The sequence below is a fragment of the Kogia breviceps genome, chromosome 2 (assembly GCF_026419965.1).
Source record: "Kogia breviceps isolate mKogBre1 chromosome 2, mKogBre1 haplotype 1, whole genome shotgun sequence".
In the NCBI taxonomy this organism is placed as follows: Eukaryota; Metazoa; Chordata; class Mammalia; order Artiodactyla; family Physeteridae; genus Kogia; species Kogia breviceps.
In genome coordinates this window covers 107,011,521-107,034,413 of record NC_081311.1, presented here as the reverse complement: position 1 = coordinate 107,034,413, position 22,893 = coordinate 107,011,521, and positions in this window count along the sequence as shown.

Sequence of the window (22,893 nt, the reverse complement as noted above, 5' to 3'; positions counted from 1 at the left end):
TGGAATGATTCCCAAGATGTACAGTAAACTGGTAAAGTGGTTGCCTAAAGGAACAGAATTGGAGAAAAACTTTGCAAAGGTGTACTCATGTGTACCTTTTGAATTTTTATAAAAATTATCATAGCCCAAACTGTTAAAAATATTACTACTCTATGGGAATTCCCTGGCCGTCCAGTGGCTAGGATTCAGTGCTTTCACTGTGGGGACCTGGGTTCGATCCCCACCAAAAAAAGAGAAATTCCTACCCTATATTTTATTGGTAATAAAGAACATGACCACAAAATTGTCTATTTCTAAAAGGTAATGAGGTATGGACTATAATATGTATAAACAATATGAAGAGTTTTGGAGATGGTGGAGTAAGATCTTTCAGTCCCTTTCTCCCTCCAAAAATCATCCCAAAATAACAAGAAAACAAAAAACAAAACTTTGAGTAAAAAATTAGTTTGAAGTAAGTATAGATTCACAAGAAATTGTAAAAATAGTAGAGAGGTGCTGTATAACCTTTACGAGCTACCACCAACTGGAATTATCATCATAACTATAGCTGATTGTCAAAACTAGGAAACTGATATTGACACAATACAAGGAACTAGACTACAGACCTTACTTGGACTTCACTAGTCTTTGAATGCATTCCTTTTTCTTCTTCTGTTTTTGTGTGCCTGTGTGTACAGTTCTATGACATTTTATCCCCTGTATTATCATGATCAAGATACAAAACTGGTCTGTCTTCACAAAGGAATGCCCTATTACTCCTCTTTTTACTGCCACATCCCCCCTGCTAACTCCTGGCAACCACTGATCTGTTCTCCAACTCTATAATTTTGTAATTTCACAAATGTCATATAAATGAGGTTATCTTACATGTGAACTTTTAAGATTGCTTTTTCAACTCAGAATAATGCTCTTGAGATAGATTCAAGCTGCTGTGTGTACCAATAGTTTCTTTCTATTGCTAAGTAGTATTCTATTACAATTATATTTTGTTTCACAGTTTATTTAGCCATTCACTTGTTGAAAGACATTTGGGTTGTTTCCAGTTGGGGGCTATTACAAATAAAGCTACTATGAACATTCATGTATAAATTTTTGCACAACTTATGTTTTCATTTCTCTAGGATACATGCCCAGGAGTCCAATTAGTGAGTCATTTGGTAAATGTATGTTTAGTTTTTTTAAAAACTGCCAAACAATTTTCCAGAGTGGCTCTACCATTTTATATTCCCACCAGCAATAAACGAGATGCCCAGTTTCTTTACACCCTTGTCAGCATTTGGTACTATCAGTATTTTCTATTTTAACCATTAAAAAAAATTTAAACCAAAATAAGTATATGGTGGTATCTCATTGTGGTTTTAATTTGCATTTCCCTAATGACCAATGTTGAACATTTTTTAAAAATTTATTTGCCATCAGCATAAATTGTTCAAATATTTTGTCCATTTTCTGATTGAATTGTTTGTTTTCTTATCGTTGGGTTTAGAGAATCCTTTATATATTCTGAATGATGTGTGACTCACAGACATTTTCTGCTAGCCAATAAGAAAAACTTGGGGTTTTTTTCACCTTTTTGACAATTCTTTTATCAAACAGAAGTTTTTAATTTTGATGAAAACCAGTGTACCCACTTTTTCCTTTACTGGTCTTGATTTTTACATCTAAGAAGTCTTTTACTTGATCCAGGTCCTGGTTACATAAGTGTATTCAGTTTATAAACATTCACTAGTCTATACACTATGATATGTGCACTTTTCTGAATGTATGATATACTTAAAACTATATTAAAGGGAAGGGGTATGCCTTCAAATATCTGAGAAAAAATATGGTTTTCAACCTAGGATTTTATATCCAGACAAACTATAAGTCAAGTATTAGAGCTGAATAAAGACATTTTTCAGACACACAAATGCTCAAACATTTTACATTTCATACACCTTTTAAGGAAGCTACTATGTGCTCTGTTAAATTAATGAAATAAGATAAAAATGGAGGGGAAAATTGGATCCATGATTCAGGGGATCTGGAACCTAACACAAGAGAGGAGGGTATCCTTGGTATAAAGCAGAAAGCAAGTCCCAGGGCTTCACACGTATGAAGTCTAGAGAACAAAGAGCTCTGATAGTTGGGGGATGGGAGGAGTGAGGGAGAACAGGATAATGGAGATTTCCAGGAAGATGGAACTGATATATTATCTGATATATTTAACCAAGTGAAAAGACCACAGGATGTTTGGAAGATTTAAGATTTTTTAAAATATAAGAAAAGGAATTAAATATTAAATTGTGAATGAAATAAAAATAGGGGTTTTGGGTTTTGTGCAGGAAAAAAGTTATTCAGGAAAGTATAAACATACGACACTACTATTGCACTACTACAATGCAATACATACAGTATAGTACAATACTCAAATAATCATAATTTGAACTTTGCTTATTGATTTAACAAGAAAAAGAGGGTGAATTTACTGGGAAGATAGAGGCAAAGTATAAGAATATTAAATTGTCAACTGCAATAATAAGAAGCCAGTAGGTACTATATCACTTTAGTGACAGCAGGATAAGTACATTACCTAGAGATATGGAAGAAAATACCAAAAGAAACACTTAAAAGGCTGGAACTGGCTGCCTCTGGGGGAAAGAGTGGGGAAGGCAACTGATGACCTTTTTTGTTATAAGTTTTTTTTAACCATTATTTGACTTTTAAAAAATGTAGGGGCTTCCCTGGTGGCGCAGCGGTTGAGAATCCGCCTGCCGATGCAGGAGACACGGGTTCGTGCCCTGGTCCGGGAAGATCCCACATGCCGCGGAGCAACTAAGCCCGTGAGCCATGGCCACTAGGCCTGCGCGTCCGGAGCCTGTGCTCCGCAATGGGAGAGGCCACAACAGTGAGAGGCCCGCATACCGCAAAAAAAAAAAAAAAAAAAAAAAAAAAAAAATGTATAAGTTAGATAAAAATGAAAACTAATTAAAAATTAAAATATAGAAATGGTTAAATCCTGACTCCTCTGGGGCATGGGATGGGATGAGGTAGAATGGAAACATTTATTTTTAATACTATTTGAATATTTTACTATTGTGCATTTGTAACTTTTCTAAAGAGGTTAGCCTGCTTCTCATCAAAGTTGCTTTAGTACAGTTGTTGTCAAAAGGGGGTGATTTTACCCCTCAGGAGGCAGTTAGCAAGGCTGAGAGACATTTTTGGTGTCACAACCGGGGCAGAAGTGCTGCTGGCATCCAGTGGGTAGAGGTTAGGGATGCTGCTAAACATCCTACAGTGCGCAGGGCAGGCTTTCCACAGCAAAGAATCACCCAGCCCCAAAGGTCGATAGCAGCGAGGCTTAGAAACCTTGCTGTGTAGTAGGCTTTGTCACGACATTGAAGGTTGTATTGTTTTGTTTTGTTTTTATTTTTTTAAACATCTTTATTGGAGTATAACTGTTTTACAATAGTGTGTTAGTTTTTCCTTTACAACAAAGTGAATCAGTTATATATATACATATGTTCCCATATCTCTTCCCTCTTGCACCACCCTCTCTCCCATCCTCCCTATCCCACCCCTCTAGGTGGTCACAAAGCACAGAGGTGATCTCCCTGTGCTATGCGGCAGCTTCCCACTAGCTATCTAAGGTTGTATTGTTGTGGTTTTTTTTGTTTTTTTGTTTTTTTTGTGGTACGCGGGCCTCTCACTGTTGTGGCCTCTCCCGTTGCGGAGCACAGGCTCGGGACGGGCAGGCTCAGCGGCCATGGCTCACGGGCCCAGCCGCTCCGCGGCACGTGGGATCTTCCCGGACCAGGGCACGAACCCGTGTCCCCTGCATCGGCAGGCGGATTCTCAACCACTGCGCCACCAGGGAAGCCCAGGTTGTATTGTTTTTGATTACTAATATTACATAGTAATTGGAATAAAATACCTGGAGACCAATCTTTAAAATGCGTGTCATGCATCAGAAATTGATAAACAAAAACTCATTTACTTTTCTTTTTTTGTGGTATAGTTAGGAACTTTCTCAAAAAGACTAAAAATCCCTTCATATTAGTATATTTTTTCGTGCAAAACATTTTCTGAACTTTCACTCTACATTTTTCTTATTAGGGTTGAAATAACTGAACACATTTCTGAAGGAGAAATAGACTCTCACTATTGAATTTGCCTCTTCTTAGTGCTTTCTCTAGTGCTTAAATTGCAAAACCCAAGGTCATTCTTCACTTCTTTCCTTTGAATGAAAGCTTGCTTTTCTTTTGGATTGTCTGTAATAGATTTTTATAGTTTACAAATATAAGCAGCTGCCTTGCTTGTAGGATTGCTCCTGAGAGGCTCTTTATACCCTCTCCCAATCTTTTTTCATCTAAGGAGAATTGTCTTTCTAAACTTAATTACATATGATTTCCATGCCTCTTTTCTGTGTGGTTGGCATTCTGTTGTTTACAGATTAGAATGCTATGCCCTCTGTATAGTCTGTTGTCACCTCCTGCATCACTGTCAATGGTTTATGAACTCCATTTATGTTTGGGATGTGCTATTCTAACATTTTCTCTCCTTCACTCACAAACTGAGTGTCATTATTTTAATTTTCCTCCTTGTAGCACCCAAGCACTCCTTAAAGTCATTCATATTTAGTATTCTAAAAGAAATTAGAAAATTCTGAGCTGTTTCTGCTTTTGTCTTCATTTCCATGATAACCTTCAAAGTAGACATTATTCCCTACATCCTTTTTGTTTGTGATACTTATGGTTTTTCAGTTTATTCTACGCAAGAAATTTTTGTCAGGAGATTGTAGGCATCACACATCTTTTATTTTATCATTTTCTGTGCAAAACCTATAAATCAGGTTTGAGTATTCTTTCTCTTAATTTTGCTCACTGTTATTGATTCCTTTCTTTCTGGTTCTTGTTGAGACTCTGTTTCAAGTTTTTCATGGTAACAAGAAAGCAGAGTGGTTAAGACCTCTGTAACCAGACTTCAGAGTCTGGGTGTGAATCCTGGCTCTACCATAGGCTAGCTATGTGACCTTGGGTAAGTTACTTAACTTCTCTGGACCTCACATACAAAAGAGAATAATAGTTCCTACCTCTAGAGTTGTTGTGAGGATTAAATTAGTTAATATGTGAAAGGTGCAACAGTGTCTGGCACTTTATGTGTAAATGCTAGTCATCATTATGGGTTTTGTAGGTAGGTGTGCCCACACTCTGTGTCTTCCAACTTTTCTTAAAGGACCAGCTAATGAATGAACTGAGCAGTTGAGAGGGGTGGGTTAGGGAGGGTGGGAGGGAGACTCAAGAGGGAGGGGATATGGGGATATATGTATACATATAACTTATTCACTTTGTTGTACAGCAGAAATTAACACATTATAAAGCAATTATACTCTAATAAAGATAAAAAGTGAAAAAAATTCAATAGACTTTAAAAATGGTCCACATCAAAAAAAAATCTTAAAAATCATGTACTGCTAAGTTATTACAATTGAACACCTAAAATATTTTCATGGCAGTATAAATGCAGGGTTTTTTTTTTCTGTGATAATTAAAATGAACAAAGGAAAAAGAAAAGATTCCCAAGCTCTCTTGGGAATTAGTGAATGAAATATCAGATATTTGGTGATAAAGGCTACCTGCTTGTCCAACAGGCATCTGCATTTAGGGCAAAGGCTTTTTATCCAACAGTCTCCTTAAATAGGTGGTTCAACCAGATCACAGAAGCCAGAGAGCCAGTTGTAACATCCAAGTTGTGACGGATGTTCTAGACACTATCACTGTTCTAGACATTAAAACGGGCAAAATCACCAGCAACAATTTCTAATGAAGGAAATTATCAACAACAATGAATTCTAATAGAAAGCATTTCTTCTTTAGAGAGTTAGGAGTACTTTTTATAAATCAAGCTGTTTCTCAACCATGTTTTTCAGCATAATGATTATTTTAGGTATTATTTAGGTATTATTTAGGTATTTAGGTATTATTTCCTTTTATTAGGGTAAAAGGAAAGCGTTAGAGGTTGCATACCATGATTAGATCAAAAAGCTGTCATAGTGAAAACTTTAATCAGCTTTGCTGCCTCCTTTCAGTCTAAGGTTATATCTGCAGCTTCCATATGGGGCAGGGATTTCTACCCTCATCATTTACAAATGATGCCCCAGGGAGGCATTATGGAAAAGATCATGTTCCTTTGGGGTTGTTCACTGACTGTGGCCAAAGGATTCTTTCCAGTTACCCACCCAGATGGAATTTGTGGCAGTTTAACTGCCTGGACACGGACATGATAAAGTATAAAATATTGAATTTCTATGTGTCTCAGTGACTTCAGCTTTGATCTTCATTTTTGATTATGCAGTTAATCACATCCGTGTCTGTCTGAGCCTGGTGCTCTGGAGGCGAATACTTTCCCATATTTTTAGTCCTAAATACTTTATCCAATTTAAAAGGAATCCACAGTGTGAAACTTTAGCCTAGAAAAAAAATCAACATTCACTCTGCCAACCAAGTACTACATTGAACAAATGAATTTCTATTTTATGATATTTCAGGAGTTTGACCAAGATGATGTCTGCACTCATTCCATATTGATTAGTGAAAAAGGAGATCCAAGTGGTGATGGACAAGACTGGCAACCCAGGACAGAAGGTATCTGTCTTCTGTCATTGATATGGTTACAAAGTTAACATGGATTGTTTGGATTTCCCCCTAATTTTGGTAGTGCTCAGTACAGGAACGTTGAAATCACAGACAAGCACAAAGGAAAAGAAAAATCACTCATAATCCTATCCTTTGGTCCATACCTGAATCAGTGAGTCTTGTCAATCTGCCCAGCCAAAATGGGCATCCCCCTTCGTTCTACCCCACTCCAGCTCAGCCTACTGTTCTCATCTCCTATCTTTCCTGTCTAATAACACCTTTTCCCTCATTTCTTTCCTCTCAGAATCTTCCATCAGCTCCAGGGATCTGTTCTCTTCCAGGACCAAGCATTTCTCCACTATCTGTCATCCCAGAGCTCCTCCCCTGAGGGGGAGTTGGGCGCCTGAACAAAGAACTAAAGCCCCAAGTTGCACTCTTGTATTCAGGAGGTCATAAGTCTGGAATTTTCCAGAACAATGCCCATTCCAAATATGTCATCCTGTCCTACCCATAAGTGTCCTTGCATTGAACAGATCACAAAGTATTTGCAGATTCTCACTGCAGAAAATAGTCATCACAGAGATCACATTTGTCTGTCATCTATTCGCCTATAAACTTTTTTTAAAAAATAAATTTATTTGTTTATTTTTGGCTGCATTGAGTCTTCGTTGCTATGTGCAGGTTTTCTCTAGTTGCGGCGAGTGGGGACTACTCTTCATTGCAGTGCGTGGGCTTCTCACTGCGGTGGCTTCTCTAGTTGTGGAGCACAGGCTCTAGGCTCACGGGCCTCAGTAGTTGTGGCTTGTGGGCTCTAGAGCGCAGGCTCAGTAGTTGTGGCACGGGCTTAGCTGCTCTGCGGCCTGTGGGATCTTCCTGGACCAGGGTTCGAACCCATGTCCCCTGCATTGGCAGGCAGATTCTTAACCACTGTGCCACCAGGGAAGCTCTAGATATGCACGTTTAATCATTTAGTTTATATCTGTTCATTGTATTATTCTTTTAAAAAGGGAGCATCACTGACTAAAGTATGTATAAACTTTATATAATGTTTGGATAACTCCCCTGGTCTTTTAACAACTAAGTATTCCTGCAACGTACATTTGCTTTATTGTGGGCTTTTACAGATGGTAACTTGTAAAATAAAATCCCCCCGCAAAATCCCTCATCTTCGGGCTTCCCTGGTGGCGCAGTGGTTGAGAGTCCGCCTGCCGATGCAGGGGACACGGGTTCGTGCCCTGGTCCGGGAAGATCCCACATGCTGCGGAGCGGCTGGGCCCGTGAGCCATGGCCGCTGAGCCTGCGCGTCCGGAGCCTGTGCTCCGCAACGGGAGAGGCCACAACAGTGAGAGGCCCGCATACCACAAAAAAAAAAAAAAAAAAAAAAAATCCCTCATCTTCTTCCTTAGTATAAAAATCTTCCTGCATTCCTCAATCAGCTATTTTCCCAGAACATATCAGATGCAAACCTCGTAGACTGGAAATTGAGAGTGTAAAATTACCCTTTTCATGAGTGAATAAGAACCTATTTTCTGAAATTACTGGGCTTAATTTATTTTTAATAGTGTATCATCAGAATTCTTAAGTGTAGATAACAGAATCTACTCTACTTGAGTGAAAAAGGAAGGAAGTTTTCAAAGATACTAGAAATTTCACAGACCATTGAAAAACCAAAGGAGAAGAACAGACCACAGGTTGGATTGTCAGAAAGAATTCTTATAGCTACATCTCAAAACTGGCTACTGACCCCCAGATCACGCTGCTTCAGCCACAGGAGCTGCTCCCACACTGACCTCAGAACCTCCCTCCTCTGTTGACACCCACATCAGCAAATGATGTCTGTGCCTTATCTTTTCTCATGTAACCCATGTGAATCCATGTCTCAAGTTAGCTTTCTGAACTCTAGTGGCAAAAAAGGCTGGAAAATGCAGTTTTAAAAAATTCTGTTGAAAATCATGATTTAGGAAACTATCAAAATGTGGAGAGGTTATCAAAATGTTTTGAACCTCGATTCCCATCAATTTAAACAGAACAAGTGGAAAACACAGAAAAGTTAAGACTTTTCTGGAGAAAATAATTTTTCTTCATTGAATGAATTAGGTTAGGCCAATTTTAAATTTTCATTTTAATGATTTAGCACTTACGTTAACAAATTAATCATCATTTCCCGACTTTTATGAATGTCATTTGCACCTCTTCTGCAAGGAAATTATGTTTCTGCTTGTGTTTAAATGTTGCCTTTTAGTTTCTCTCCACTGTAACATTTTCTGGTGGGGTTAATTAATTAGTTAATTATTTTTAAAGGTTTTTTTGATGTGGACCATTTTTTTAAAGTCTTTATTGAATTTGTTACAATATTGCTTCTGTTTTATATTTTGGGGGGTTTTGGCCGCCAGGCACATGGGATAGTATCCTCTTGACCAGGCATCAAAACTGCACCCTCTGCATTGGAATGCAAAGTCTTCCAACTGGAAGACTGGACCACTGGACCACCAAGGAAGTCCCAGGGTTAATTTATTAATACATTTTCTTACTGGAAAGATTCACTCAGATGGGAGCAAGTGTTTTATTTTTACATGTAACAGTGCATCCTCTTTCCTGGACCACTGGATATGTTTAGAGGCTCCCGTGACTACTTACAGCATTCAAAAGACAAAAAGAACACACGTGTTCCAAGATGATTTCAGAGCCAGAATGTTGCATAATCTTTCCTCCTCCCCTCTGCCATTTAGGACCAAATTTTTTTTTTTCCCATTTAGGAGCCATTAACTTTTCACAGTGTCTAAAAAGGCAAGTATTTCTCATACTCGTTTATTGTATCTTTGTTCCTTGTTTTAAAATAAAAGAAGAAATCAACTAATTAACAGATTTTGAACACATTAAATTTGCTTAAAAACATTCTAGGTAAAAAAAAATAACCTGGGTTTATTAGTCCTCAATGATTGTAAAAGTACAGTCATTCTTAAGAACGTGTTCACATGAATACACTGCCCAGTTTTCTAATTTCCACAGCAAAATACTAACTGTAGCTAGCCTTAACTAGAACATTCTTTTCACTGACAGTTTAGTTATTAGGAAAGTATGCTGTATGTTTTTCTTACTCCAACTTGCCAACTAGGTGTTTGCCCTCAAGGATGACTATAAAACTGGTATGAAAGACACCCATCTCCCTGTGCTATGTGGCTGCTTCCCACTAGCTATCTATTTTACGTTTGGTAGTGTATATATGTCCATAACACTCTCTCACTTCATCCCAGCTTACCCTTCCTGCTCCCCGAATCCTCAAGTCCATTCTCTAGTAGGTCTGCGTCTTTATTCCTATCTTGCCCCTAGGTTCTTCATGACCAGTTTTTAATTTTTGTTTTGTTTTGTTTTGTTTTTTAGATTCCATACATATGTGTTAGCATACAGTATTTATTTTTCTCTCACTGACTTACTTCACTCTGTATGACAGACTCTAGGTCCATTCATCTCACTACAAATAACTCAATTTCTTTTCTTTTTATGGCTGAGTAATATTCCATTGTACATATGTGCCACATCTTCTTTATCCATTCATCTGTCAATGGACACTTAAGTTGCTTCCACGTCCCAGCTATTTTATTTTATTTATTTATTTATTTTTTTTGCGGTACGCGGGCCTCTCACTGTTGTGGCCTCTCCCATTGCGGAGCGCAGGCTCCGGACGCACAGGCTCAGCGGCCATGGCTCACGGGCCCAGCCGCTCTGCGGCATGTGGGATCTTCCCGGACCGGGGCACGAACCCGTGTCCCCTGCATCGGCAGGCGGACTCTCAACCACTGCGCCACCAGGGAAGCCCCCAGCTATTTTAAATAGAGCTGCATTGAATATTGTGGTACATGACTCTTTTTTTTTTTTTTTTTTTTTTTTTTTTTGCGGTACGCAGGCCTCTCACTGCTGCAGCCTCTCCCGCTGCGGAGCACAGGCTCCGGACGCGCAGGCTCAGCGGCCACGGCTCACGGGCCCAGCCGCTCCACGGCATGTGGGATCTTCCCGGACCGGGGCACGAACCCGTGTCCCCCGCATCGGCAGGCGGACTCTCAACCACTGCGCCACCAGGGAAGCCCTACATGACTCTTTTTGAATTATGGTTTTCTCAGGGTATATGCCCAGTAGTGGGATTGCTGGGTTGTATGGTAGTTCTATTTTTAGTTCTTTTTTTTTAAACCCCACATTTGTTTATTTATTTATTTTTGGCTATGTCAGGTCTTTGTTTCTGTGCGAGGGCTTTCTCTAGTTGTGGCAAGTGGGGGCTACTCTTCATTGAGGTGAGCGGGTCACTCACTATCACAGCCTCTCTTGTTGTGGAGCACAGGCTCCAGACGTGCAGGCTCAGTAGTTGTGGCTCACGGGCCTAGTTGCTCTGCAGCATGTGGGATCCTCCCAGACCAGGGCTCGAACGTGTGTCCCCTGCATTAGCAGGCAGATTCTCAACCACTGCGCACCAGGGAAGCCCCATATTTTTAGTTCTTTAAGGAACCTCCATACTGTTCTCCATAGTGGCTGTATCAATTTACATTCCCACCAACAGTGCAAGAGGGTTCCCTTTTCTCCACACCCTCTCCAGCATTTATTGTTTGTAGGTTTTTTGATGATGGCCATTCTGACCGGTGTGAGATGATATCTCATTGTAGTTTTGATTTGCCTTTCTCTAATGATTAATGATGTTGCGCATTCTTTCATGTGTTTGTTGGCAATCTGTATATCTTCTTTGGAGAAATGTCTATTTAGGTCTTCTGCCCATGTTTGGATTGGGTTGTTTGTTTTTTGATATTGAGCTGCTTGAGCTGCTTGTAAATTTTGGAGATTAATCCTTTGTCAGTTGCTTCATTTGCAAACATCTTCTCCCATTCTGAGGATTGTCTTTTCGTCTTGTTTATGGTTTCCTTTGTTGTGCAAAAGCTTTGAAGTTTCATTAGGTCCCATTTGTTTATTTTTGTTTTTATTTCCATTTCTCTAGGAGGTGGGTCAAAAAGGATCTTGCTGTGATTTATGTCATAGAGTGTTCTGCCTATGTTTTCCTCTAAGAGTTTGATAGTGTCTGGCCTTACATTTAGCTCTGTAATCCATTTTGAGTTTATTTTTGTGTATAATGTTAGGGAGTGTTCTAATTTCATTCTTTTACATGTAGCTGTCCAGTTTTCCCAGCACCGCTTACTGAAGAGGCTGTCTTTTCTCCACTGTATATTCTTGCCTCCTTTATCAAAGATAAGGTGACCCTATGTGCATGGGTTTATCTCTGGGCTTTCTATCCTGTTCCATTGATCTATATTTCTGTTTTTGTGCTGGTACCATACTGTCTTGATTACTGTAGCTTTACCGTATAGTCTGAAGTCAGGGAACCTGATTCCTCCAGCTCTGTTTTTCTATCTCAAGATTGCTTTGGCTATGGGGTCTTTTGTGTTTCCATACAAATTGTGAAAATTTTTGCTCTAGTTCTGTGAAAAATGCCAGTGGTCCTTTGATAGGGATTGCAATGAATCTGTAGATTGCTTTGTATAGTATAGTCATTTTCACAATGTTGATTCTTCCAATCCAAGAACATGGTATATCTCTCCATCTATTTATATCATCTTTAATTTCTTTCATCAGTGTCTTATAATTTATTTTCATGTTTTTGATTTTCTTTTCATTTTTCATATGTTCATTTCATACAGTCATTCACTTTGATTACATATTACAAAAGTGTCAGCCCACAATGCAATGGAAAATTTTAAACAGATTCTTCAACAAAGATAGTTTGAGAAGCACTGGGCCTTTGGAGAATGGTCAAAGGCCTTTGGTCAACACCTTTGGAGAAGTACAAGGATGCACCCCCTACATCTGCCCTTTGCCCCTCTGATTTCTCTGCTTGAGGAAACAGGGAATGGGAAAACTAAAGTGCTAGGGGCAGAGGGCAGGTGAGGTGGGGAGCAACTCAGAGGACAGGGAGGTCTTGTGCTTTCAGGAATACAGCCATTCCACACAGCAGCACCGTTTGGAAGTAGTCCTCCAAACTTTCTAGTGATGTTGGGCTGGGCTGAGAACTGGAGACCCAGAAGACATGGGGAATGACTTTTAAATCAAACCGTTTCCTCCCCCTTTTAGTCAGATAACCTCAGTGTATCAGGAATGGGTACCAGAACATTCTGTTTCACTTCCAAATGAAATTGAGATGGTAGGCTCCAGGACAAAGATGGTGACCAGGCAGCCTTTACTCCTGAGGAAAGAGGAACATTACCAGGAGCTCTGCAATGTGAACTTGGGCTTTTTGTTGCCAAGACCTTGCTTAGAACCGAACATCTCCAAGTCTGTAGCCAGAGAAGATGTTCCTCACTTTCTGAAGGGGCAGCCAAGAAAATCTGAAGGTGAGTTCATTTAATTACACAGTTATTCCTTTATTCTTTGGTCCATAAATATTTCTCTACTGATCTTTTTCTTCAGCATTTGAAAATCTTTACAGGGAACTCATATTTGCTTTATCTTTATCTATGGGAGTTTGGGGGGCCTACACTGAGGATGCTTTCCTCCAAGATTTGAGTTAGCTGTTCTATCTAGCTCAAGACTTATTTACCAGATAGCACACTGATGCCAGCGTTTTCCCTTAGGATGTTGCTTTCATGATATCTGCTTACCACTGTCCTAAACCAATTGGCCTAAACCACCAGAGACAAACCTGTAGTCCAAAATTTTGCATTTATTGGCTTATTGCAATGAGAGATATTGAACAGTGGAGGAAATGTGAAGCATCTCACCAAAAAAAAGGGAAAAAAATAGAATTATTATTATAGGATTTGGGTGCAAGGGTAGAGATCAAATGAAATTTAAATGAAGTAGTGGTGTTTTAAAAAATTTTTTTAATTTTAAATTTATTGTGGTACAATGTACATCACATTAAAGTTACTATTTTAACCATTTTTAAGTGTACGGTTTAGTGGAATTAAATACATTTACATTGTTGCACAACCATTGCTACTATGCATCCCCAGAACTTTTTCATCTTGCAAAACTGAAGATCTATACCCATTCAACTTTAACTCTCCTTTCTACTTTCCCCCCGTACCCCTCCCCTGGTAGCCACTGTTCTACTTTGTGTCTCTATGAATCTGACTATTCTAGGTCCCTCATATAAGTGAAATCATACAACATTTGTCCTTTTCTGTCTGGCTGATTTCATTTAACAGGATGTTGAAGCCGAGTTTCAATAGGCTGTGTATAAAAGTGTTAACATCAGGTCTGGACTGTGACATAGACCCAGGGTCCTGTTCCTTGAAATCCAGAAATCTCACTCCCAGTTGTCTGCGCCTCTCTTCGGCCTCCTCTCTTGCCACTCTTCCTCAGCAGATGCTAAACATCAGCATCACCAAATGCCTTCCATTCCCAGAACAAATATGTGAATATTTGCACATGTTGTTTTTTTCTGCCAGAACATTAAGCCATCCTTCAGCTCTTGCCTTAGAAACCCCCTCCTCTGGGAAGTCTTCCTGAATGTCCCCAAGACTGGGGGAGTCACCAGGCCTTTGGACTCCCATAGGATCCTGACCTTGTCTGCAACATAACGCTCATCATGCAGAATTGTCACTGTCTTTTTATATGCTGGTCTTCACCAGATGACAGGCAAAAACCATCGCACCTCCGCACACCTCGCTCCAGATCTGGCACATAACTATTTTAAAATGTATATTGAATTAACAACAATGGCAGTCACCATTTATTGAGTGCCTATTACCGGAAGGCACAAATATTCACTGATATAGGTAATATTAGCATGCTTGTTGTAGACATGAGGAAAGTGAGCCTCAGGAGGTTAAGTGCATGCCCAGGTCACATAGCTAATGGGTTACAGAGGCTGGGTTCAAACCTGGACACCCTGTCTCTGAAGCCAACGTGCTTAAGCACCATGTCATGTGTGTTCAGAACTCACACCGCCCATTTGAGCCCCACTTTAGTTATGAAGGTAAAAAGGAGAAACATTTAGTCTTGTGGTGGAGGTGAATTTAGAGAAAAGGGAGGGCAGTTGGTGCAGGTACAAACTGGAGGAAGGATGGATAGAGAGATTGAATTGGACATCATGGAAATATCTTCTTCCCCTGGCCAAACCACAGAAAGTCTTGAAGATGTAATAAAAATAGCACATTCAAACAAGAACAAACTGGGTTAGGTCAGTGTTCTGTGATGGGATCTGCTCCATCAGTGTTACGATCTTGTCTGAAGAAGTCAGCTGGGTTTACTAGGCTGGTGTTTGTTCCCTTTAAAAAATATTTTTGTTTAAATGCAATCTTAACTTTTAGACAATCAATATATGTCGATTAAGAAAAATTCAGAAAAGGTGAGCAAAAATAAAAAGTAAGAAATAAGAAGTACAAATACTGTTTCAAGACCGTTTCTTCTAGAATGTAATTCCACATTTCTAAATAACATGTTTATAACTACATTGCTTGATTGCTCAATTTAGGCATTATCTATTAGGGTTTAACAATTTTATATTACTCTCTACACACACAGGCAACCTTCGAAATCTTTGTGCTTTAAAAAAGTTAATATTCAATGTTTCCATTATTATGACTGGGTAAAATATCATCCACAGTTGAGCCCCAGAGTGTGCTATGATTACATTGCTTTTCTTTTGAGACATTCTATTTATCCCAGCTTTAATACTCGCCTCATTTCACCATTTGCTTACTTTCTGTATATCTGTCACTAATTCATCCCCATCCTGTCTGATGGACCTGTGAAACGCACCTCAATACAGCACCTGCACACCAGGTAATCCATTGGTTTCTTTTGTTTTCTAAGACCTTGCTCCTGGAATGCTCTGCCCTCCTGTTTCACTCTGTGTTACTTCGTCTTTGGACCTCCTGACCAGTTGTCTCTTTGGGAGTTCCTCATCATTTTCCGAAATGCCCTTGGCTATCCTCTGTGTTGGATCCCTGTGTACTGGGTACACGGCTTTCTCTCTCTTGATTAATGCATTCACTTTAGGAAGGTAAATTTTCCCGTAGCTTCCTGAAGAAGGTACGTGAATGATATTAATGGTAGTTTTTCATTGTCTCTATTCCCTCTGAGCTCTCTTCTTTCTTTATGTTTGTTTTGTTCTGTGTATTTTCATGTTAGAGGCTATTCCCATATATCAGTTGATCCTTGGCAATTATTTGTATTTAAGAGGGGGAGACTAAAAAGTGCCAGAGGCTTGGGGGGGCTTGTGGAGTGGACAGAGACCTGGATGGTTGGGTGACGGATTCCCCTAGTGTCAGGGTGTGTAGGTAAGCTTTTCTCTTGGTCAGTTTGCCCTAGAGAAGGAGAATCCAAGCTCCTGCCTGTAGGTTATAAGGCTGGAGCTTCACATGTCAATGTGGAGGCTTTCATTTATCCTCACATTTTCACTCCAGCACCCTGTTTCTGCTCTCAGCTGTACCTAGCTCCTTTGCATCTTTGTTTCAAGCTCTTCAGAGAATAAATTTCCAGCCAGGAATGGAGAAGAGCAACCCCTGACAAGTGGGGCAGGACGCAGGACAGGGAACCTGGAACCAACTCCTTGTACAGAGTTTGAAGCAACCCCTTGTTTCAGGCTCACCTGCAGCCCCACCTTCAGAGGTACCTGGTATCTTTAATTCCTGCTCCTTTCTGGGGTTCTTATTTCTTGTTGAGTTCTACCCTCTACAGGCAGTGAGCAGAACAGAGAAAGCTGACAACTAAATTGGTTATTATTCATCCATACAGTTTTAAAATATATATATATATATATTTATTTATTTATTTATTTATGGTTGTGTTGGGTCTTCGTTGCTGTGCACAGGCTTTCTCTAGAGTTGGTGAGCGGGGGCTACTCTTCATTGTGGTGCACAGGCTTCTGCTTGCAGTGGCTTCTCTTGTTGCAGAGCACGGGCTCTAGGCACACAGGCTTCAGTAGTTGTGGCACGCAGGCTCAGTAGCTGTGGCTCGTGGGCTTTAGAGCACAGGTTCAGTAATTGTGGTGCACGGGCCTAGTTGCTCCGTGGCATGTGGGATCTTCCCAGACCGGGGCTCGAACCCGTGTCCCCTGCATTGGCAGGCGGATTCTCAACCACTGCGCCACCAGGGAAGCTCATCCATACAGTTTTCACCATCCAAAATTTTGTTGATGTCGTGCATGTGCGGTTTTACCTCTAGGTTTTTGCTGTTCTTTTTCTTTACCTTTTACTTTTTATTTTTATTTTTTTGTTTGGCTGCATGGCTTGCAGGATCTTAGTTCCCAGACCAGGGATCGAAGCCGGGCCCTGGCAGTGAAAGCACTGAGTCCGAACCACTGGACCGCCAGGGAATTCCCTTCTTTACCTTTTTAAAAAATTAGTCTACCATCATTTTAGTGAGATTTGTGGAGAGAGTGGAGAAAAGCTTGTACATTCAATCTTTTAACTGGAATTCTATACACATTTAAAAAGGCTTTCAACATATATTACCACATTACCTACTGGAAAGATCTTACCTCTACATTATCACCAGAAATGTTTAAGAGTGCCTTTATATCTCACGTCATTCCTTATCAATACTGGATATTACTCATCTAAATATAATACCTGAATTTTTTAAACTCAGGGTGTTATACATAAGCACCCAACTATAAATCATATTCAGTTATATTTCTAGTATTAACTTGTAATATCTTTTCAACAGAAAATCTCAACCTCTAGCATACAACCTCAATGAGGGCAAGAATTTTGTCTTTGTTGATCACAATTATATTGCCATCTTCTGGGACACTGTTGGCTACTCAGTAGGCACTCAATGAATATTGGTTAAATAAATGGATAAAGAATTGAGGTGGTGCTCTGGCCAGCTGTGGCTAAGGGGAATGCCCGCATCCCCTCCTATTGGAATCCTCTTCTTAGGTGACCATTTTTCACCTGAAAATGGCTTCTACCTGTGGTACATCTCAGAGAGGTCTCGCTAAGTGAAATTTCAAAATGGCAGCCTGTGGCCAAAAAGGACCTACAGGCATATTTTGTTCAGCCTTCAAAGTATTTTTAAAAGGGAATGGGAAGGAGATTTCACATAAAGTCTCCAGCTCTCTGGCTTCTCTTGGCAACTGGAAGATCCAGCAGTGCTGGATTACCCATCTGGAATGGACAACACCAACTAGAACTGGGGAATGGATATCCGTGTAGTTGGGACACATAATTTCAGTTCACCACTGTCCCTACTTATCCCACTTCATTCATTTATGTGCCTGCTTTGACCCTGAACACATTGGAGCTTTTGGCTTCAGCTTTAACCCATGATGGTGAGTGGGGTTTTAGGGACCACTCTGATGTTTTGGTAAGAAGAAAACAACGTCTGGGTTTTACCCTACCTAGTAAATCTCATCTCGCCCTTCCCCGCACTCCTTCAGAATTTATGATCCATCCCATGTTTGAGTTCAAACAACGGCTGGGAGACAATTATACATAAATACTTTCACATTTCTGCAAAGTCTGGGTTTTCTGAGCAAAAATCACTAAGAGACTAGGTTGAAAGATGACTGAAAGATAACTTCCAAGGTAAACGTGCCTTGGAAGTTAGAGATAAGCTATTGCTCCAGAAAGACTGAATCTGGCTTTGCCAAGAGCTGTTTACTTACTTAATAGGGTAAAAAACAAACAAACAAAACCCAGAGACACATTTCCCCCTTCTCCTGGAGACACTTGCTTACATTTCATAGTGAAGGTCTCTCTTTCTCAGAAGGGAAAGATGGGTTGAACTGCCAGCACTCTATACATAAGCTCTGAGTCTCACAATTTCAGGGTCTCCTCCTACGGTGCAGCCTCACTACTGGTGCAGGTAAGCACCTGGTTCTCATTTGTGTCAATCTGTGGGAAATCGAGCTGCAGGGAACTGGCACTAGGATGCCCTGTGGGTGATAAGTGCTCTGCTTTCCGATCCAGAGGTAATGTGTTTCCAGAAGTAATATAAATATATAATATTTATATATATAATATATATTATATATAATATATAAATTTATATAAATATAAATAAATAAATATCACTATATATGTAAATGTTATAAATATAAAACAGAGATATATACATATATATAACATATATATTTATATATAAATATATGTATATTTATATATATATATAAAACATTGCATATAAAACAACAACCCTCTTCAGTGGCAGTTTTGTGTAATCATTCTGTACCCACCTCCATGTGGATTACACCTGGAAAAACTCTTCATTTTGACAACTTTCCCTCAAACCTCAGCACCAAGATCACTCCATCGCCATCGCCTGGCTTAAGGCCGACTGTGTTCACTCTACTACTAAGAATATCTGATAATAATAATAATAATTTTGGGGACTTCCCTGGTGGCGCAGCGGTTAAGAATCGCCTGCCAATGCAGCAGATACAGGTTCGAGCCCTGGTCCTGGAAGATCCCACATGCTGCGGAGCAACTAAGCCCGTGCGCCACAACTACTCAGCCCATGTGTCACTACTACTGAAGCCTGCACGCCTAGAGCCCGTGCTCCGCAACAAGAGAAGCCACTGCAATGAGAAGCCTGAGCACTGCAACAAAGAGCAGCCCCTGCTCACCACAACTAGAGAAAGGAAGGAAGCAAGGAAGACCCAACGCAGCCAGAAATAAATAAATAAATTTTTTAAAAAACTTATAAAATAATAATAATTTTTCTCGTTACAGTGTTCTCCTCTTCTAATATGAAGTATAGTAGCCAGAGAATTGAGGTAAGAGTAGTTTGAGCATTTCTGTCTTAAGGATTAACCAAAGAATCTTGTTAGAGACAAATCTATCAAAGAACTCAGAGCCCAAATTCTCAGCATATATCTTGGAAAAACCACAACTCACATACAGTTTATAGAGGAGCTAATTTCTGGGAAAATTATATCTTGACACTGGGGTGTCAAGATCTGGGGTGTTTCCCGTTGTCCACATAATGAAGTGAGTAGCTCTTTTGGACATATTTAATTTTTCTTCTTTTAACGTATTGAGAAATGAGGTAATTCTTTTTCCATTGGTAGAAAGATTTTCCTAGTTGTCTCATTTGTAAGTAAAGCGTTTGTAAAGAGCCTAGCAACTTTCTCGACTGACTCTTCTGTATTCTGTGAGCCTTTGAGAAAATGCATAGGTACTGCTTAGTGTTGAAAAAAGGACTTTATTGGCCTAAAAAATAAATTAATGAAATAACGGCTGCTACTGCAGAGGTGTTTAAGCACTGCGAGAATCTGTATTTTGAGAGATGGAAGAAAGTCATCTAGGTAATGAATCTAGGGGATTATACTGCATCTCACCTGTTTCTAATGCCTGTTTCTAGTGTCAAGTTGCCTTTTCCTGTCTTCTTACACACAGGCGGCAACAGAATGAAAATTAAACATAGAGCTCTCAATTACCACTCATGATCTATGCCTATAAATATTCTGATGTAATTAGTTATCAAATCTCTATACACGGAGGGTGGGGTGGTGGAGGGGGAAGGCCACAGTGAAAACTGTAAAGTTAGAGCATATAGCTTAACCAACCGAAAAGCTGAATATTATATATTGGGTTACACTGACCTCTAGAGGTTGATAATAATATAAACTTGCTTAATTTGAAAATAGTTGGAGGGCCAAGGAGAATTAAAAACCATTTAGGGAGCTAACTCTCAAGTGTATAGTGCGGCACATTTATAAGCCACTCTCAACAAAACAATTCAGCCAAACAATGAGAAGCAGTTGTGTTCTGCATACAAATTCTGAATTGGTTTGCAACCTAACGATCACTATTACAATAAATGTAAAGGCAATTTTAAGCTGTTCTAAGTGGGAATTTAAAAAATCTTAGATCAATTCTATAGAAAGTAAATAGAAAAGAGAATAGAACTAAAACAGAAAGTAAACAGAAAAGAGAATAGAAATTTTTAAAAAGTTAAAAGTTTTATTGTTTACAATGTAGGGCCTTTATTTTAAACATATAATCGTGAATCTTTACATATGTTTACATTGGTTTTTAAAAGTATTGTCTTACCTTGGTTCTTAAAAAACATCAGGAATAAGATTTTAGTTTTAAAAACTGTGATCTCCGGGATAACTTTGTACTTTAAAGGACTTCCTAAAGAGAATATTAATTAATTTATTTATTTTATATTTATTTTTGGCTGTGTTGGGTCTTCGTTTCTGTGTGAGGGCTTTCTCCGGTTGCGGCGAGCCGGGGCCACTTCATCGCGGTGCACGGGCCTCTCACTGTCGCGGCCTCTCTTGCTGCGGAGCACAGGCTCCAGACTCGCAGGCTCAGTAGTTGTGGCTCACGGGCCTAGCTGCTCCACGGCATGTGGGATCAGACTCTCAGGTCATTTGATAGCTCTATCTGGTCCAGAAACATGTGCCCTTTTTGGAAGGCTCACCATCAGAGACAACACCTGGAGACACAGGAGAGTAGGAAATCCAAGAATGTATCAACACTGAAACCTCTCACTTTGAAAAAGGACAGTCTTTGGTGTCCTTTGAGAATTTCAAGGAAGGCAATTTTCCTACAGATAGGGAAGTGGATATTGACTGCCATGGTGCTGAACTGAGAAGAGCAGAAGAGAACACTCAATCTCTTTCATCAGGAAAGAAAGAGGGTTCAGTAGCCAGAAACTATGAACAAGATTCAGAAGCTGGATATATCAAACCAGTCAAGCTCCAAGAAACCCTGCATTCAGAAATAACTCTAAGCCAGGAGGAAGGGACTAGAAATGATAAAGCTGATTCAAAAACTGCTTCAGCACATAAAGGGGAAGTAATTGAGCCAAATCATATTTCAGAAGAGTATACTGTTCTTAAAAGTTTGTCCAATATAGTTCCTCATGACCCCATTGAAAAGCTCCCAGAAGATCACAGACGTATGGAGACAAACATAAAAATATCAGTCGCAGGGTTTCCCTGGTGGCTCAGTGGTTAAGAATCCGCCTGTCAATGCAGGGGACATAGGTTTGAGCCCTGGTCTAGGAAGATCCCACATGCCACGGAGCAACTAAGCCTGTGTGCCACAACTACTGAGCCTGCACTCTAGAGCTCGTGAGTCACAACTGCTGAGCCCAAGTGCTGCAACTACTGAAGCCCCCACGCCTTGAGCCCATGCTCTGCAACAAGAGAAGCCACCGTAATGAGGAGCCCGTGCACTGCAACGAAGAGTAGCCCCTGCTCGCCACAACTAGAGAAAGCCTGCGTGCTGCAACAAAGACCCAACACAGCCGAAAAATAAATAAATAAAATAAATTTATAAAATATATATATATATATCAGTAGCAGAGGCAACCAAACCAGAAATGAATGGGATGGTGCCTCTTATCCACATCACTTTCCTCGGAGATGAAACTCCCAAGGAACCAGCAATAACTAAACCAAGCCTCCCAAAAAGAAAGGACATCCTTCAGAACAACAGTAGCTTCAACATTCTTGTAGACCAAGAAATGACAGGCATAAAATGAAACCCCATAGAAATAAGTTGGATTCAAAGACCAAGGCCAGTAACAGGACACCTCAGAATTTCACGGTTTCCATTGAAAGTTCCATGAAGCCTACCATGCACAAAACCAGCATAAAAACTCAAGCTCTGGGGCTTGCGGACCCCAGACCTCGGCAATCGCCCAAGTTTCAAAAGAGAATGCCACAGATAGAAAAGAAGCAATCCACTTACTGGGCTTTGAAACCTAAAAAGCAATCATTTCCTTGCATCTGTAAAAATCCAGGAAAAAAAAATGTCTTCTGTTCCTCTCTCTGCTCAACCAACAGAGCCAAGACTAAATTACTTAGTTCTGAAGTACAGTGACATGTTCAAAGAAATCAGTTCAACTGCAAATGGACCTGGAATCGATGAAACGTTCAGGACTCCTGTTTATCGTCCGATGCGAGAGGCTCAACAGCATGAAAACAAATATTTCCGAGAGATATGCTCAGCTCCACCGGGCAGATGTATCACGAATAAATGTCGATCTTCACACAGTGAGAGGGCCAGCAGGAGCTGAACCAGACTTTCTCAGAAAAGACCACATATTAAAACCCCAAATTCTTCTCCTGGCATTAAACAAAAGCACAAAAGTTTAATTTCTAAAGGAAAGCGTTGCCAGGCTGTAAGTAGCAATGACAGTGAAAATGGTGATGGTATTTCAGAACCAGAATAGCAGAGAAAGTCTTCAAGAAATGACTTTCTATCTTCCAAAGATGAAGTTCAGCCCATGAACATGGTTCAGACTCATGAGCAGTCCATCGAACAGAACGAATTCCTTCCTGTCTCAGATTTGTCCATTGTTGAGGAAATCTCTACGGAAGAGTCTGCTGACG